Genomic DNA, 18,802 nt, shown 5'->3' with positions numbered 1-18,802 from the left:
GTGTGTGTGTGTGTTAAAGAGTAGCTTTCACCCACCCTCTGGGGCCGTGGTGCCCGCCTGGCCAGCTCTTGTGCAAATAGAATGTTTCTAAATAGTTCTGCCACTTGTGGAGTTCATTCTCGCTTGGCAAATATTTATGTGCGATTTCCCCTCTCCTTTTGGCCTTCCTTCGCGGCCTCTCCTGCCTCCCTCTGCTCCACCGCGTGGGCCGGGGACATTCTTCAGGACCTCACCTCCCTGCAGGACAGGCCTTCCTGAAGCTCTCGATGGGTAAATATTTACACCTTGAGGGTGTCCTGGGGAATGCTGTTACCCTCCTTTAAGCGAGCAGCTTTCACCGAAGGCAAAAGGGTTCCCTGAACCTCTCCCTTCCTCCCCCTCCTCTCTACCGCCTTGGCCTAGAGCAGGGAGCCGGCCAGCAGGAGCCGAGGGATCTCATTAGCTGCCTGTGCGAGGCTGTGGGGCCTACGAGGTCCCATTCCCATCCACGCAGTCCTCATAAGGACCTTAAGGCATTGGTGCTACGACTCCTTCTGAGCTCAGAGAAGCTGGACAACTTGGCCAAAGCAGCACAGCTAGTCATGACAGAGACGTAACTTGAACTCAGGTCTGCTGGTGGCACTTGAATGGATGTTCTTTCTTTGGAAACCAGGTGGGGGCCCGCTTCAGAGAGAGGCCGGACAGACCGCGGCTGCCCGCAGGACAGTGAGACCGAGGAAGCGTGCACAATTCATGAGCGGGTATTGGGTGGATAAGGAGACACCCGTCAGAGGCTCTGGGTTCTTCTATCAGCGTGGGCAGTCTGCCCACCCCTCTCATATTCCGGAGGGGAGCACTAGTCACTCTCTCCGGACGTGCGCCTCATTCTGGGGCTTCGGATGTGGGAGGGAGAGGACGAGGCCAAGGCCGTGCCAGCGGATCTGGGGAGCTGGGGCTCCCCAGGAATCTGGTCTCATAGGAGAGTTTACCCAGCGGCAGCCACAAGCCCTCTGCTGACAGAAACCATGGCCCAGGGAGGGGAGCCAGGCCAAGGAAGGCCCAGTAATTCTTACTCTAAGCAAAGTATGTCAACCCTGCTGTTTCCTTGTGACCCCGTAATCTGATTGTAGATGCACTGGAGAAACGGACTTCTTTGAGCAATACGTATACGAGAGGGGGGTTGAGGTACTCCTTTGGAGCGTGGAAAATTGGAGTCAGGAAGCCAAAATGGGAGCACTGTGCCCTTGTCTTGTTCTGTGACTTGGGGGCAGCGAGCCCCCTGTCTCTAAACCTCTGTTTCCCGGTCTGTACAGTGGGGGAGAAAGTAACGTAACCCGTGGGTAACTGTGTTCCATGTGGTCCAGTCTTGGCTTGGCGACACGTGGAAAGAATCACAGACTCGCAACCAGGGCGTAATACAAAGAACTTTAAACCTTTGCTTTGGCCTTTCTAGGAGATCCCAAAGTGGGCAGCAGGACTGGGGCTGGAGAGAAGTTTATTCCTAATTCATAGCGATACTGAGAAGCCCCCCACCCCCACGGTGTCTCAGTATTCTCCACACACACAGCAGTGGTTTCTTCCCCCACTACTCCCGTCCAGACTCCCCCAGACACAGAGCCCAAGCCGCCTATCAGCATTTCTCCACCTGGATTCTAACATGTTGATCCAACAAGTTTCTCCCTTAGGCTTCTTCTCACATGGGGGAGGGCGGGAAGCTGACTGGACCCTCAGAGAACCCCAGGGACCTGGGGGAAGACAAGGAGGGCCCCACATTCACGCTGACTTGTCCCTGCTCCTTGTCACAGGCCACGGTGCTAGAGCTGATATTTATGGCGTGGGCACCAGGCACCGTGCAAATCGAACTCACAACGGCCCTGGGGGGGGGGGGCGGTGGGGTGGACTGTGAAGGCCCCCAGGGCACAACTGAGGAGTCCGAGACCCTGGGAGGTCATCTTGTCCAAGACCTCACAACTGTAGGTTAGAAGGGCCAAGTTTCAAGGTCAGGCCATTGGACTGCAGAGCCCATACTGGTAAGCATCCTGCCGGGCTGGTAGTTGCCTTCTCAAGGGTGTGGACCACTGAGTCCCACGAAGGGCCCACGAAAGCGTGTTCAGAGGCTTGGACAGCGCTGGGCACACGGAGCACAATGAAACTTGACTCACTGACTGACTAACCAGCCAACCGAGGGAGGTACTTTATAAAACATGGCGTGCTTTTTTGGGTGACATCTTTGAAAAGCCAAACTTTTCTATGCAATGTTTTTGACCTTCAAGTGGAGGGACCCATAGGTAAGGCGTGGGCTCCGATCTGATGGGGAAGGCCTGGGTGCCAACCTCTTCATCTGCACAGAGTTCCCGCAGGTGCTGAGCCCGGCTGCGCACCCCCAGGGGTGCCTCCCCCCATTATCTGCAGAAGGCAGACACGTGAGAAGGGCCCCCCCGGGCTCTGAGACCACACGAGGGAGTCCTGTGAGAGGTCCCGACAAGGCCTCTTTCAAGCTGTGTAACTTGGGACAAGTTCCTTAACCTTTCTGAGCCTGCATTTTGTCTTCTGGATGTTCGTGCTACCTTGCAAAGTCATTGCAAGGTTAGGAGCTCCTGATACAAAATGTCTAAAACTGGCCGAGGACGAGGACGTGGACGTGGTGGGCATCTGAGTAAGCCAGGCTTTCTCAGGCTCAGCACTACTGACATTTGAGGCTGGATAATTCTGATTTTTGTGGGGCCGTCCTGTGCACTGTGGGGTATTCGGCAACATCCCCGGCCTCTACTCCCTAGGTGCCAGGACCACCTTCCAGTATGACCACCAAAAATGTCTCCAGACTTTGACAGATGTCCCTCGGGGACAAAATCAACCCTGTTCGAGAGCCACTGGAACAATCAAAGCTATTTTTTCCCTGAATCTGAAGATCTAATTGGCTTTATTAAACAATTCATGAATCAGGCGGCCTCCCATCCAGCAAGGAGAGGGGAGCTCTTGGAATAATTGTAGCTATTGTTATAAAAAATAAGAATGGTTTTTTAATTTTTAATTTATTATTATTTTTAAAGTTTTTTTAATTAAAAAAATTTTTTAATGTTTATTTATTTTTTTTTTTTTGAGAGAGAGAGAGACAGATTGTGAGTGGGCGAGTGGCCGGAGAGGAGAGAAAGAGAGAGAGAGAGAGAGAGGGAGACACAGAATCCGAAGCAGGCTCTGAGCTGTCAGCACAGAGCCCAATGCAGGGCTCGAACCCACGAACCCTGAGACCATGACCTGAGCTGAAGTCAGACGCTTAGCCGACTGAACCACCCAGGTGCCCCAAGAATGAGTTTTTAAAAAGGGCCATGATGAGCACAGTCCCATCCCTGGGATGCTAGACCCCGCTTGCAAAATGGTTAGGAACACGTGGAATGTAGGTGGCAGCTGGAATGTTCAATCTGGAGAAGATGAAACGTGGGAAAAGAACTAATATCTGTCTTCAAACGATCACGCCGCCTCCCGGGTGGGAGGAGCCACCAGACTCACGCTGAGCCCAACGTTCCTCCACCCCCATGGCCACCTCGGGCTTCTACTACTTTCCTGGGTGAGGAAATGAAGGCGGAGGATTAGGCAGCTCAAGGAGGTCCCCGGAACCAGGTTATTTTGGCGTCCGGTGTGTTTTTCTCTGCCTGGGTGTGTTAATTTCCTACGGCTGCGGTAACAGATTACCACTCACTTGGTGGATTAAACAATACGCGTTTGTTAACATAGATTCTGTGGATCAGAAGTCTCCTGCCGATGGAGGTCGTTGGGCAGGGCTGTGTTGCCTCCCTCCCTCCGGGGGACTTTAGGGAGAGTGTTTCCCTGCCCTTCGCAGCTGCCTTGCATCCCTTGACTCCTGGCCCTGCCCATCTGCAGAGCCAACGGTGCAGTCACGGCCTTCTCTGCCTCCTTCCCACCCAGATAATCCAGGATAATCTCCCTGTTTTCAGGTCAGCCGATTAGCAACCTGAATTCCACCTGCAAATTTAATCCCCCCTTTGTCATCGAACCACGTATTTGCTGGTTCCAGGGGTTAGGACTTCTCTGGGGAGCCATTATGTGGCCTGCTGCACAGGGAGTCCGAGGGGTAAGAAACTATCGTGGGCATGTGCAACTGAGGAGGCTTCTCAGAGGAGGGGCTGACAGATCCTCCCCATCTGGAGCTGAGGCTCTGCGAGGGGAGCAGGGAGCCCTCAGAGGGTACAGGTGAGAAGAGCCAGATGCTTGGGAGGCATTTTGTGCCTGGCTGGGGGTTTCTGAGTCGATTCTTAGAAGTCATGGGGAGCCAACGCAGGTTCTTGAGCAAGGTTAGGACGGAAACACAGCGCAAGGTTTGGGTGGGAGAAGCACCTCTGCAGGTGGGTCCGGGATGGAGCAAAGTGGAGGGAGGTGCAGGCCGGAGGCCACATAGGTGGGGGGTGGGGTGGGGACAAGTGGAGGACACTGAGGCCTCCCGCTGTAAAGGGACAGAGCGAGGGCTTGGCAGTTTGGATGCACAGTTCAGTCCCTTCCTGGCTGCGTGCATGGGGCACTCCGAGCTTTACTTTTCCAAACCTCAGGGTCCTTCCGGAAACGGACACGGCAGGCTTGTGGGCACAGTCCCACTTGCACGCAGCAGCCCGTCTGCTTCTTCCCTGCTGAATAACAGTCCCCGTGCTCACGTGGCACAGGCATCTTCACGTGCCTGGGCACCTGCACTCTGCTCTCTGCGCCCAGGGTGTCACTGAGCGTGGGCGCCCGGGTGGGGGTGCAGGCAGGAGCACGGGGCGGGTCTCGGGTGGTGCAGGTGACAGCGCCTGTCCCAGGAACCCCGGGGTGGGGGGCTCAGACCGTCACTCCCCAGCTTCCTCATCCCTTGTTTTAGCGCCCCTCCCACCCCCTGTGGGGCTCCTTCCAACTCTGGTCACCAGCGTGCTGATGCCCAAAACTGAGGGGCCTTTTAGTCACAGGGGTCAACCAGTTGTCTTCACTGGGCTGGAGCAAGACTCTGCCATTTGCAAGAGCCCTGAGAAAACAGGAGGTTAGGAAAGGAGGGGAGGGGAGGTGAAGGAGGGGGAGGCAGGGTGGGGGGGGGAAGAGAGGGAGGGGGAGGGAAGGGGGAGGCAGGGAGGGCAAGAAGACACGAGAAAGTTCCTTGTGTGGTGTGCGCCCCTTGCAGATGCGTCAGGAAGGAAGGAAGGGTACTTGCTGGCCAGGCCTCTGTATTTTGAAGGTGGTCTGACAGCTTCTTTGCTCCAGGGCTGACAAAGGCAGGTTGCCACAGAAGGCGGTTGCCCTGAAGTCCTTGTTGTCTGAAGGTCTAGGCTGCGAAGGGACTGAGCGGGACTGCCCCGTGGGGTGTGGGCTATGTTGGTGTTTCCAGGGTTGAGGGGAGGCCTCGACTCCAGGACAGGCAGGAGGGCAGAGGGGCCCTGGGCCCAGTGGCCTTGGGCACCACCAAGGGTGAGGGGCTGGGAAGGGGTCGGCTGGGGCTCAGGGCCGTCCAGGCCAGAGCTGGTCCTCGTGTGGCAGGGATCGAAGGTGTTGGTGGAGGGACCCGCTGTCCTGTACAAGGCCGCCCCGCTAGTCTGCTGGGGCGCTGTCTCCACAACCCCACACACGGGGTGGCTAACACATCAGAAATGACTCACGGCTCTGGAGGCTGGAAGCCTAAAACCAAGGTGTCCGCAGAGTTGTTCTTTCCTGGCCGGTAGATGGCCGCCTTCCCCCTGTGTCCTCACGTGGTCTTTTCTCTGTGCACGTCTGCGTCCACGTCTCCTCTTCGTAGAGGGACACCAGTCAGACTGGACCAGGGCACCCCCCTGAAGACCTCATTCCAACCTGAATTACCTCTTGAAAGGCCCCATCTCCAAATACGGCCACATTCTGAGGTACTGGGGTGAGGACTTGAATGCACGAATTTTGGCGGGACGAATTTCAGCCCACGGTAGCTGTGTATGGCCGGAGCCACTCTGTTTCCTTGGCGACCAGGTAACCTTGTTCTCGTGGGATCCATGGGAAGGAGAAGGAATTAAAGATGGTGACACTATGAACTTCCGGCCAGTCTTGGGGGCGGGGGGAGCTGGATTTAATCCCATTTGCTTATCACTATTTTCTGTCTGAATAGATTATATGGGCACCTGGAACAGAATTCTCAGGGCCCACTGGTGTTCAGAGGAAAGTTCTCCTCCTTCCCACACCAGCGCCCCAGGCCTCCTCGTGTCCCTGGCCACCACCGGGTTGCCCTCCTCAGAAGTACTGCCCACTGTGACCAGGTCTTGGGTCTCTGTCCCAGTCCCTGCCTAACGCACACGCATCCACTTAGATCCCAGCTGCTCCACGCTGGCTGCCCAGAATCTCTTGGGGACCCCACATCAATGAGACCAGTCTCTGGGGGCAGGCCCAGCACCTGTCCCAGATGCCTCCCGCTGATTCCTGAGCGGGCACGGAGGAGAAACACAGCTCTGTCTGCACCTCGACTCTCTGGGCACCTTATGATCCATCTGGAAGAGGAAGGAAGGCAAGATGGTGGCCCTGCCTGGGTACCAGACCCTCTCGCGTATTCTCTAGTTTCCTTTTTGTGACATCCTTGTCACCCCCATTTTACAGTTGAGGAAGGTGATGCTCAGAGGGTCCACACAGCTGTCCAGGGTCCTCCAGATGCGGGGCGGGGATCAGGATCTTGGTTGGGGAGGGGGGGTCCCTGCGCTGATGTCTTCCTTCCCAGGGCAGAGCTGAGGGAAGGATAATCCCGAAGCCGCTGCAGGGACCCGGGATGTAGTGAGACCGAGCTGCCTGATGGAGAGGAAGGGTGCTGGGAGTCAGGCCCATCACTGCCTTTGGGGACTCAGGGAGCCCATTGCCTCGTTTGCCTTTCCTTTGATCAAGTTCTTCCCTCCACCTCCAGCTCTAGTTTTGCTGCCCCCTCCCTCCCTGCTTTCTCTTCCTCCTGAGGAACAGCTCTCTGCTTTCACAGACCTTTATTCCAGCTGCTCTGCCCCCACCCTCCTCCCTTATCCCAGCTTCCCCCAACTCCTCTTACCTTTATCCTCTGTCGGTTCTGTTCTTTAGTCTGCGCTGTCCTTGTCTGGGGAGCTCGGGGACTGACTCACCAATCACAGGGATCAAGGTCCCTCACAGGACCAGTGGAGGAGATATCATAAGCTGTCAACCCTAAACAGCAGGTGGAGAGGAGGCGAGTGATGTCCCTGAGCCCCCAGCTCCAGCCTTTACTAGGCATCATTTGTCCAGTCTACCCATCCACTCATCCACCCATTCACCTACTTATTTACCCATCCATTCACCCACCCACATGTCCATCCACCCACCCACCCATCCATCTATCTATCAATCCACCCACCCACCCATCCATCCATGCATCCCCCTATCTATCCATCCACCCATTCATTTACCCACTCACCTATCAACCCATCTACCTACCACACACCCATCCACCTGCCCACCCACACACTCATTCATCTACCCATCCACTCATCCACTTGTCTGTCTATCCATCCAGCTATTCATCTATCCAACCATCCATCCATCCATCCAACCATCCGTCCATCCATCCAACCATCCATTCGTGCATCCATCCATCCGTCCATCTGTCCATCCATCCAACCATCCATCCATCCATCCATCCAACCATCCAACCATCCATCCATCCATCCATCCATCCATCCATCCATCCATCCATCCGTCCACACATCCATCTGTCCATTTGTCCATCCGTCCATCCGTCCATCCAACCATCCATCCATCCATCCAACCATCCATCCATCCAACCATCCATCCATCCATTCACCCACCTATCCATCCAGCCAGCCAGCCAGCCACCCATCCTCACTTGCCCTATAGAAACAGCCCTGAACAAGAGAAACACAGACCCTCTCCTCATCCATCTGGAAGATGGCCATTAAATAATGGCATTAAACAAAATGCTGCAGGACAACACTGCACTCTGGAGAAGGTAGACTTTTGTAATGATGCTCATGGTCAAGGAGAAGACAGACGATTTTAGCACAATAAGATACAAGTGATAGAGCAGCAAGTCTGGCTGTCTTAGGGGGAGACCACCCCGGGAGCTGATGTTGGTGCTGGCCTCGCCCCCTCCCCTTCCCCAGCTGTAGGGTCTGAAGTCTCCCAGCCCTCCCCTCCCCCACCCATCCAGCGGCAGAAGAGATGGATGGACAGACAGAGCGCCGAGGAGGAGTTCCAAGGAGGGGATGTTGGGTGGTCGTGCAGGAGGCGATACACAGGGTCTAGCTCTGAGGCCTTGCCTTTTTGATGCCAATAAGTTAAGACAGGAACAGCCCCCACTCCGTATAGGGGGGGATCTGTCACTGGGACTTACAGGGTGTGTGAACACCCTCTGGGGTTCTGCTGCATTTGGACCGTGTTGTTTTGGCCTGTGCCTTCCTCCCCTTGCATAGCAATGAAAGTGCTGGTCAGGACACCCTGGCTAACTCTTCTGGAAAGTGTGCCTGTGCCAGGCGCTGCTGTGTGTGCACATCCACTCATCAGAGGCTCACAGCAGCCTGTGAGGGTGGTGCTACCCTCGTCGCCTAAACATGTGAGGCCCCAGGCACGGAGGGGCGAGGTGACTTCCCACGGTCCCCGTGCTGAGGCTGAACAAGAGAGATGCTTCCAGAGGGGACTTACGCCGGAGGAGCCGTCAGACGGCATTGTCCAGAGGTGGCTGTGTGGCATCCTGTCACGGGACTGTGCTGAGGACCGTCCCACCCGGCCAGCTCAGCTCTGAGCAGGAGGTGCCTGGGGCCGGGGGACACCGCCAAGGACAGTGACAGCTCTGTAGGGGAGAGGGGCGAGGTGGGGGCTGAGCCCCATCGGGAGGGAAAAGGGAAAGGCGGCCAAGGGCCAGACCGTGGGTCCCGTCTCCCACGTTCAAGCTCTAGGGATTTTTCTCCTTTAAAAATCACACGTCTACCTATTTGTTTATATTCATGGATATGAATTTTAGTCAGGGTTCGCGAGGTGTAATCTGCTTACTGTAAAGGCCAGGCTCTGTCGTGCACAGCGCTGAGGGTTTTGACAAGCACGCCCCATTGTGTTACCACCATAACCGAGCCGCGGAACATCACCCCCAGATTCTGTAATCTTGGCCTCCGAGTGTCTCCGAGTGCCGAATTTAACGTGGGCTGCCCACCCTTGGCAGAGGGAACACCGAGTCGGGCTGCGTGTCTCTGAGCTGTGGGTGCCGGGTGAGGAAGTGAACATTCCAGGCCCGTGGATCAACCAGAGGCCGGGGGCGTCCTTCCCAGCTGACCTTCCCGCTGCCTGTGGACGCGGGGCCGGCAGCCTCCACGGGGACCTTAGGCTGGGCTGGCGTCCACGCGTTCCCGGCCCTGCTCTTGCTGCCTCTTTGAACATGGCCTTCAGGCATGTAGGGATACTCTGCAGATCCGAGCATGGCCCTGGGGTGCCAGGCAACCGTGCCAGCTCGGGGACCCAGCGTCCTGCCCCGTACAGGGGCCCTGGGGCTGCCTGACGAATGCCATTTGTGAAGGACCTGGGCGGTGAGAAGGCGGCTCGAGTCACTCTGCTTTGAAGAGCCCTGCCAGGCCGTCCTGACTCCAGCCATGGGGCCTGGCTGCACGCTCCTGCTAGAGTCGTGTCTTTGCACCGGAGAGTTCAGGGTCAAGGCCCTCGGTAGACTGGCTGCATATGCGACAAGCAGGTGCTGGACGCTGGGGCCAGAACTCCCTGGGTTCAAATCCTTTCTCTACCACTGATAGGTTCTGTGGCATTGGGAAAATTGCTTAACCTCTCTGGGCCTCAGTTGTCGCATCTGTAAATGAGGGCTAAGTCTTTTGGTGCTCCCTTACCTCCCTCCTCCAGACCGCGTTTTATATGCTGCGATGGAAAATATCTGCGGGGCGCCTGGGTGGCTCAGTCGGTTAAGCGTCCGACTTCAGCCAGGTCACGATCTCGCGGTCCGGGAGTTCGAGCCCCGCGTCAGGCTCTGGGCTGATGGCTCAGAGCCTGGAGCCTGTTTCCGATTCTGTGTCTCCCTCTCTCTCTGCCCCTCCCCCGTTCATGCTCTGTCTCTCTCTGTCTCAAAAATAAATAAATAAAAAAAAAAAAAAAAGAAAATATCTGCATTGGAATCTTGGTTCCACCGTCCATTTTTATGTGGTATTGGGCAAACCCCCAGGCCATGCTGTGCCTCCACAGATTAAAAAAAAAAAGCCAATTATACTCTGACCCCCAATGATTATTATAAGATATATCTTGATTTCAAAGATGTCACGATGTGAAAATACGGTGTATCTTAGAATTGCTAATCATTGAATCATTGCTATCCGGAGCGCTTGCTTTTCAGCCTGTATTTTGTCGCCTCGTGGTCTCAGAACCGCTGCCAAGCATCAGGTCTTCACATCATTATCCCCATAAGGAAGGGTGAAAAGGGCCAGCCAGCAGTGGCGGGGTAGGGGGTGGGGAGGACACAAGATCTTTTCTAGAAAGTGCTCAGCAGACCTGTTCTTGCCTACCGTCAGCCAGAAGTGGGTCATACGGATACGGCCGGGAAAGGGAGCCGGGAAGGGATCTGGCCAAGGGGAATGGGAGAGTCATAAATGGCCTACAGCAATCCTCTGCAGCCCTATTTTGGGTATTCTGATGCTCCATCCTGCACGGGGGCTCTATTAGCAGGGCCAAAGTCAGTCGTTGTTGGGCAGGCAAATCCCAGACGCAGCCACAGATGGGACCTTCAAACTCAGCTAACACCACTTCCCACCCGGCCCTTTGACCTATTTATTTTCCCAGCATCCTTAATAGCCGGTCATCCAGCCTCAACTCAAACCCCTCTAACAGGGGGCCCAGCTTCGCGAGCCAGCTCCCAGCCTTTCCAACCCCGGAACTGTTGAAATGCTCTTTCACACTGAGCCAAATGTGCCTCCTCCTGTTAGCTCCAGGCTCTGTCCCTTGGGGGGCCCCCGGTGCAGGTGGTTTTCTCTTCCCGGTGGGTGCAGGTTTTGAAGACAGAGCTCATTCTCTCCCACTGCCCCCCCGGTCCCCATGCACCTTCAGCACCCCCAGCCCTATCCTTTTCTTTTCCAGATCCTTCCTGCCACGATTCTTGAAGGTATCAGGGTGATGTCACGGAGCTTCGAGTTAAGCAAAGCATTTCAGCCTCTTCTTTCTTGAGAGTTCACTTTTGCCAGGCAGGGTCCTCGATCCCAGGGAGAGAGCAGTGAAGAAGAGAGATCTTCCTCTGTCTGAGCCCACTGAAGAGCCCCCTGTGCATGTACCCTCCTCCAGGAAGATTTCCCTGATTTCTTATTAGGCTAGGGTCCCTCCTGTAGGCTTCCATAGCCCCCCAGGTCCCTCTGCTATGACACTCAGCCTACTCTTGGCCTCCCTTGTCTCCTGATCTGGACCATCAGCCCCGAGAGGTCAGGGAGCGTGTGTTGCTCATGGTGGTTATGCCCATCTTAGAGCCAGCTCATGGTAGGTGCTCCATGAATGGCCGTTTCCTCCATGAAAGTGGTTCCAAAGGTGGTTCTCAGAACCAGGAGGAAGGGGACCTCTTTGCCATTTCTGGGGGTGAGGACAGCGCTCACGGCATTAGCCCCAGCTTAGGATGGCCTCCGTGCTCTCCAGCCCTCTTGCCTCCCAACTCAGAGTTGAGAACAATAGCTGACTCTGGACTGACTTGGAATCATACTGACTGGTGTTCTTGGGCAAGTGACTTAACCTCTCCGAGCCTCAGTTTCCCTTATTTATAAAAGGAAAACACAAACTGTTTCCTTATTGGGTTGTTATGAGGGTGAAGGACATAATACCCTCCAAGAGCCTGGCACACAGCACAAAGCAGGGTGTGCCACGAACTTCAGTTCTTGCTTCCCCCCGAATGGGACCCTGCCAGCCTTTGCCTTTGCCTTGGGGCTGTCGGACAGAGTGGGGGATGGGAGCGGAGGGTGACCAGCGGCTTGGAAGTGGCTTTGAAGAAAGTTGGGCTTGGCATTCCCATGCAGCAAGTCCCAGCGGACTGGGAGAAATCTGGAAAGTGACCTGCGTGGGGACCCAGGACAACCCTCCCAGACCACAAAGCATGGTTTCCCAGGCCCGCTGGGTGAGTGCTGATCAATCAACACCCCTTCCTCCCCTCAAACCAGACACACACACACACACATACACACCCCACAAGATGAAACTGACGTCCAGAGAGGTCAGGTGACTTGTCTAAGGTCACACAGTAGCTAGTCCCAGATCTCCAGATTCATGACCCAGTTTTCTTTTTCTTCTTTTTCCCCGCCCCCCTCCTCCTTGCCCAAGAATGTCTCCCTAATGGTCTCTCCTTGGACATGATCAGGCCACGAGTCGCTTCTTTATTTCCCTAGCAAAACAGAGCTGCTACCTCTGGCCAGTTCCCTAGGCTGCACTGGAGGAATCTGGGAGAGGGTAAGGCGGCCTGTAGGGGACAGACACTCCAGAAAGGGGATGTCCTTTCCTTGTGCCGTCGCCCTCTGCCTCTGCACCCCGGCACACACGGGTCCCTCTGAGCTGCTGGGTGGGCAGGCGGCTCCTGGACGCTGTCCCAGGGGCATGGCTCCTGAGCTGCTGGGCGAGAGGTCAGTTCCTGCCAGTTCCTGGAGGGCGAGCACGTTACTGTTGCTAATATCCTCTCGAGAAGGCCACCACCGTGCTATGTTCAGCGCCATGAGACGATGTGATGACTGTGCCCATTTAACACCGGAGGAATAGAGTTGCTGGTGAGGTAGCCTGCCCACCGTCCCCCCAGCTAGCCGAGCTGCCCTGGGGCGGGACAGAGCCCTGGCCCCACCTCCGGGCACAGGGCAACCTCTGCTCCTCATGGGGTCCTGCCCAGGCTCCAGAAAGGTAAAGGTACGGGGCGGGAGGGAAGAGAAGAATCTTCCTTTCCACCCAGCACAAGGCCAGATCTAGACTTTCCTTCTCGTTGATGTTTTCAAGAATGCAGGGTGATGAAGGCAAGAGAAAAAGCAGTTGACTCCCCCAGAAGCCACCTCCCCCACCTGCAGAACGCCTCTGCCCCCCCCCCCACAGGAACCGGGTCCCCACCGGGTGTCCCCTCCCCGGCTGGGGCAGGAGCACGCGATGGTGGGGAGTGGGGGCTCCGGAGTCTCGCCTTCAATCCCACGTGGGCCAGCAGACCCCATGGAGAGGAGGACCTGGGCGATTGTGAAGGGGGAGTTAGAGTCATCTGGGTAAGGACGCGGTGGCAGGGGGAGGGTGAGAGGCTGATGAACGCAGTGGGAAGTGGGGCTGGGCCGGGGCGGGAGCAGATCTTGAAAGGCCGTGTGCCGAGGCCAGGGTGTCTGACCTTGTCCTGCGGGCAGGGGGAGCCCCTGGGAGTTTCCACGCAGGGGAGAGCCTGGTCAGATCATGTCTAATCCGCACAGACTCTGCCGCGTGACTTTGAACCAACGTCCCTGCCTCTCCTCTATCAGACCAGGCAGCTGACCTCGTCGGTCCGTAGGTTCCGTCTAGTTCCTGCGTCGGGTAAGGACGTGGAGGCTGGGCACGGGGTCAGCGGGACCAGCAGTCAGTCGGGAGTAATCTCATGGACGGGGAGAGGCCCTGGCACCAGATAAGTCCTGGTGTAGCCCACAGGGCCAGAGACGCCTCCATCGGTGCTGACACGGTGTAGACCTCACCTTGACCTGCCTCCTCCAGCCACACTTCGGCCTCCCCGGTCCTGCATCCGTGGGGCAGAGGGGCTTGAGGGCAGGGGGCGCTCTGGGAGGACGGGCACCTGCCGTTAGCACCAGAGGGAGGGGCAGAGAGAGGGGACAAGAGAGGGCAGGTGGCAGGAGACAAGGGCTGGGGGGTGAGGTGGAGAAGGTGCGGGGGGGGCATTTTTTTTTAACTTCGTGAAAATATTTATTTGACCCAAATTACTTTTTTTTTCTCTTTCGAAAATAATAAGTTAGTAATTCTGTGGACACACTTAATTGAAAGTAAGAGGAAGCCCTTACACAACAACACAAAGATAAAGAAGCTAATCGGGGCGTATTCATTAGGGTAGAGCGGTTAAGTACATGTTATGTGGTTGTAAACTCTCGCAAATACCCGAGTGACTGAACTTGACAATGGAGCATGATTTTGCAAACAACGTGGAGAGGAACCGTGCACTTAACCTTTCTGTTGTGCGGCCACCGGAGCCTCTGCAAACCGCTGACATCCCAGGGCACCAGGCAGGGTGCCTAAACCCCCTCAGGTTCAAACTCATTGGTCACTGTCACAGTAATTGTTTCTCTGCTTACTGTGCATTCCAGGGGTATCTCAGAAAGATGTATTTTATTTTTTTATTTTATTTTATTTTATTTTATTTTATATTTTATTTTAATTTTATTTTTGAGACAGAGAGAGAGAGAGAGAGAGTGAACGAGGGGCAAAGAGAGCGAAGGGGAGACAGAGGGAGACAGAGAGTGGAGCCGGAAACGGGGCTCGAGCTCACCCGATGTGGGGCTTGAACTCATGAACTGCGAGGTCGCCACCTGAGCCGAAGTCGGATGCTTCACCGACTGAGCCACCCGGGTGCCCCCGAAAGATGCGTTTTTAACTTTTGCTGTGATTTGATGTTTTGTCACGGAAATGATCAAACATAACCTAAGGTAGAATCAGGGGTGGGGAGGAAGGTCAAGGCATTTGTGCTGAGGTGACATTTAGCTGGGCGGCCTCTGGAATCACAACCCCCTTGGCAGTCGGAGCTGGAGGGCCCCTTAGCTGCCACCCGGTGTCCCCTCACTGGACAGAGGAAGAAGCCGAGGCCCGGGAGGGGACCCATCTTGCTCGAAGCCACGCATCGAATGGGTCAGAGACCGGTGAGAACCCGGGGTCCCCGGCTGTTTCCTGTCTGGCGTCCAGCTGTGTCTAGAGAGTTCCTGCTGCATACACAGTGCTACCAGGGACTTGACTGACTACTGCGTGGGGCGCAGGGGACACCGGTACCCCGAGAGGGGTGGGAGGTTCCTTGGTGCAGCGTCTGCAGCTGCCTGTCCCCCTGGGAGTGGCTTGGGGGCCCCGAGCCCTGCTCCCGACCCGGGCATCCCCCGGGAGCACCCCCGGTGAGGCTGAGGGTTTTCCCGGACCAGCGGATCCCTGCCAAGCAAGTCCCCCTGCGAAGCCAGCACTGGTCGTTCTCTCTCTCGCACAAACACACCCTCTGTGTTGCTTTTCCCTTGAATTCTATTCTCCCTCCTCTCTCCTCCTTTTCATCCCCACACACCCGGCTCCCCATCCCTTCCCTCCCCGTTTCCCTCCTTCTTGCTCATAAATTCTCCCCCTGGGGCTTTTTGCCAAGGGGTTGAATAAACAGGAAGGGAAACAGGGAATAAATCACAGCTGAGTCTCGACAGGCTCTGGGAAGGTCTCTGACTCTGGAGACCGTCACAAAGGAGCCAGGAGGTTTCTGCCTTGGGAACCGTAGCCCGTGTCTGGAGGGCCTGGAGGGCTGTGGAGAAGGGGCTGATGGGCGGTGGGGGACAGTGCTATCTGGGGTCAGCGGCGGGCTTGAGATCGACCCCACAGCCCTCAGAGTGAGGGAGGATAGAGCCCAGGCTGGGAGTCTGGTTCTGCTGTGGGACTCTGGGCAAATGTCCTCCCCTCTCTGAGCCTCAACCACCCCATCTGGGAGGAGGGGCGGGATTAGATGAACAGGAGGGATCCTTCCAGCCCCACAGCTTCCTGAGCTGCCCGGATGGGGGAGATCATGCAGACCCCTGGCTTCCCCCCTCCCCCACCCTCAGGGGGCTTCGGTCAGAACACTTAGCTGCCCCAGGACACCCTTGGGGGGGGATGAGGGTTGGAGGAGGTGGCCCCAACTGGAGGCCCTCAGCCGGAAGCTGGCTCTGGCTGGAACCTCCACCCCACGGCCTCCTCTGGCCCTCCAGGTGAGCTGGGACACCACGAGCCTAGGCTGGGAGCAGAAGTTTTGGCTTCCGGTTGCCAATAAAGGCTGACAACACTCCCCCCTCTTTCAAGTGACGGGCTGGGGCTTTGGGGGAGGACAGCCACAATCTGTGGGTGGCAGAGGGAGAGAAAGGATGAAAAGAAGGACCGAGAAGGTCATGGGGTCCAGGAGGAGGCCTGGGTGCCTGGGGCGTGAACAGCCTGGTGTGTGTGTGTGTGTGTGTGTGTGTGTGTGTGTGTGTGTGTGTATGTGTCTGTGGTTCAGATCCGTGTGCCCCTGGGGAGATGCCGTGAGTCTCTGTTTGATTGTGAACAGCAGCTTGGTGCCTGGACAGAGCATCTCCCCAGGTGGTGAAGAAAAGTGCCAGCTGCCGGCAAATCTGGGCGAACTCAGTGACACAGCACCAGCCTGGAAGCCAGGGTTCCAGCCCCGGACCCAGACTCGCTGGACGGCCCTAGGTAAGCCGCCGCCTGTCTCTGGCTTGAGAAGTCCTCGGTGGCAAATAACAACCCTCCTGAGCACTTGCCGTGTTCAGGTAGAGGCAGCCCCTGTTCTGAGCACGTTCCAGGGCAGAGTTCTCCAGGGCTCTCTCTCTCTCTCTCTTTAAAATGTTTATTAACAGTTATTTATTTTTGAGAGACAGAGCACGAACGGGGGAGGGTCCGAGAGAGAGGGAGACACAGAATCCGAAGCGGGCTCCAGGCCCCGAGCCGTCAGCACAGAGCCCGACGCGGGGCTCGAACCCACGAACCGTGAGATCGTGACCCGAGCCCAAGTCGGACGCTCAACCGACTGAGCCACCCAGGCGCCCCCCCTCCTGGCACATTCTTTCATCTATTCCTTTTCACAGATGTGGAAATGGACACACGTGAGATTGCAGCCTGGGGAGGGGGCCTGGGGACACCAAGACCCAGAGACCCCGCACTGGGGGCTGAGGGTCCAACCATGGGGGATGTGATTCAGATCTCAGAGGTTCTGGCGTGGCCCTGTGGCCCTCCCTCCCCCTCCCTTGGGTGTTAGGCAGGCCTGACTTGATCTCTAAGGTTCTTGGTGTTCCAGGATGCTAAGACTTGGTGTCTGAAACATACAGTCCACAACAATAAATGTCACAGGAGGAAGGATGTGACCAGGCTGCAGAGGGAAGAGACCCAAGACATTCTGAGCCAAATCCCTCCCCTCTCCCCCTCTCCCCTCCTCCTTCCCTTCCTCTCCCTTCTCAATCCCTCTCTCTCTCTGCCCCAAGAGCTGATTCACCCCGGGAGTGTCTCAGAATCTGCACCCATGCTGTCTTCTGATGGCAGAGGCCACCAGCTGCTAACCAGGGCTCAGCCATGCTTCGTGGTAGAGTCTCCACTCCCCGAAAAGCCCGGGGATCGGTGGCCACATGAGGCACTTTCAATGTTGCTTTAACATGCCCTCTTTGTGTCTTCCTCTCGTCTGTCCCTGGCCAGCCTGACTCAGCCACGGGAGGAGGTGGAGGAGCCTGGAGGCAGCCAGGGCCAGGAAGGAGAAGTCCAGCTTGGTGACATTAACAGGGAGATGGGACCGCCCGGCGTTTCCGTTTCTGGACACAGGCACGGTCGTAAAACTGAGCACAGTCAGACCCCGTGCTGTCCCTGGCAGTCCCACCCCGGCCTGCTGCATGAGCTGTTTCCTACCTCAGGACCTTTGGCCAGGTCATTCCACTGCCCGGAAACTTCCCTGCCCTGCACTGTGCACTCGTTCAGGGCTCTGCTTAGATATTTCCTCCCCAAGAGGCCTTCTTGACTATTCTACCCAGAGGGGTCACTCTGACGTTTTCTATTTCAGCACCCCCCGTTTGAAACATGCAACTCATTGCAATTTACAATCAATTCAATCATCCAGCTCATTACTATCTATTTCGCTACTATTCATTGTAATAATGGCCCTCCCACCAAACTGTCACCCAAAACAAAGCAGGGGCCATAGGGGTGCTTAATAAATGCTTGTTGATGGTCAGCAAACATTTCTCGAAAAACTGGCTGAAGGAGATAATGGTTCACCTGGCTCTGAAGGTGGAGAAGGAGCTAGAAATGTTTGGCTGTACCAACCCAAAACTCGGCTCTCGGTAGCTTAACCCATGAGGACATCTGTCGCTTACTTAGCCAGGCGTCTGGACGGCAGACGGCCCAGGGTCGATGCCCCAGCTTGGCGATGTCATCCGGCATCCTCGTTCTCTCCATCTGTCTTAGTCAGTTTGGGCTTCTACAGCAAAGTACCGCAGACTGTGTGGCTTATAAACAACAGTCCAGAAGCTGGAAGTCCAAGATCAGGGCGCCAGCCCGGTTGGGCTCTGGTGAGAACCCTCTTCCGAGTTGCCGACTGCCTGGATCCAGGCTTGGCAGAGAGCGAGAGAGACCTCTCGGGTCTCTTTCATATGGGCATGAACCTCATTCAAGAGGGCTCCGCCTTTGTGACCTAATTACCTCCCAAAGGCCCCACCTGCGAAGACCATCATATCGGGGATTAGGAATTTCAACATGTGAAAGCCGGGGGGACACACACATTCAGTCCATTGTACCATCTGCTGCGTTAGCACTCTCAGCCGGTGGGTACTTGTGCTTAGGCTTGACATCTCATGGTCACAAGACGGCTGCCACAGCTCCAGTCATCACATCCGCACACAACTGTCCAAAATAGGAAGGGAAGAGAAGGAGCAAAGGAGCCTACACCTCACGTGGCTTTCTCTTCCACTGAGGAGGAAAAACTTTACCTTGAAGCAAACTGCCACTCACCAGGCCCTCCGGAGATTCCTCTTTACATTAATATCACTCGAAACGGGACCACATGGCCACCCAAGACCAATGAGGGGCAGAGTACACAGACTCCCACGGTCACCTGAGACACAGTGAGATTCGTCTTCCGATCGTCTTCTGAGTTATACACAATTCAAGCCAAGAA

At 56.1% G+C, this 18,802-nt stretch overlaps 1 non-coding gene across 1 annotated transcript; it reads right to left on the bottom strand.

Annotated features, from left to right (window-relative positions):
• Positions 1-16,602: 16,602 nt before the first annotated feature.
• TRNAP-UGG (transfer RNA proline (anticodon UGG)) lies at positions 16,603-16,687 on the bottom strand. Its single transcript has one exon. It is a non-coding gene; the product is annotated as a tRNA-Pro (tRNA).
• Between the last annotated feature and the right edge of the window lie 2,115 nt (positions 16,688-18,802).

The sequence above is a fragment of the Puma concolor genome, chromosome B4 (assembly GCF_028749965.1).
Source record: "Puma concolor isolate L17-30 chromosome B4, mPumCon1.1.hap2, whole genome shotgun sequence".
Classification (NCBI taxonomy): domain Eukaryota; kingdom Metazoa; phylum Chordata; class Mammalia; order Carnivora; family Felidae; genus Puma; species Puma concolor.
Note: the sequence above shows the minus strand (reverse complement) of the source record. Positions and strands in the feature narration are given on the sequence as shown.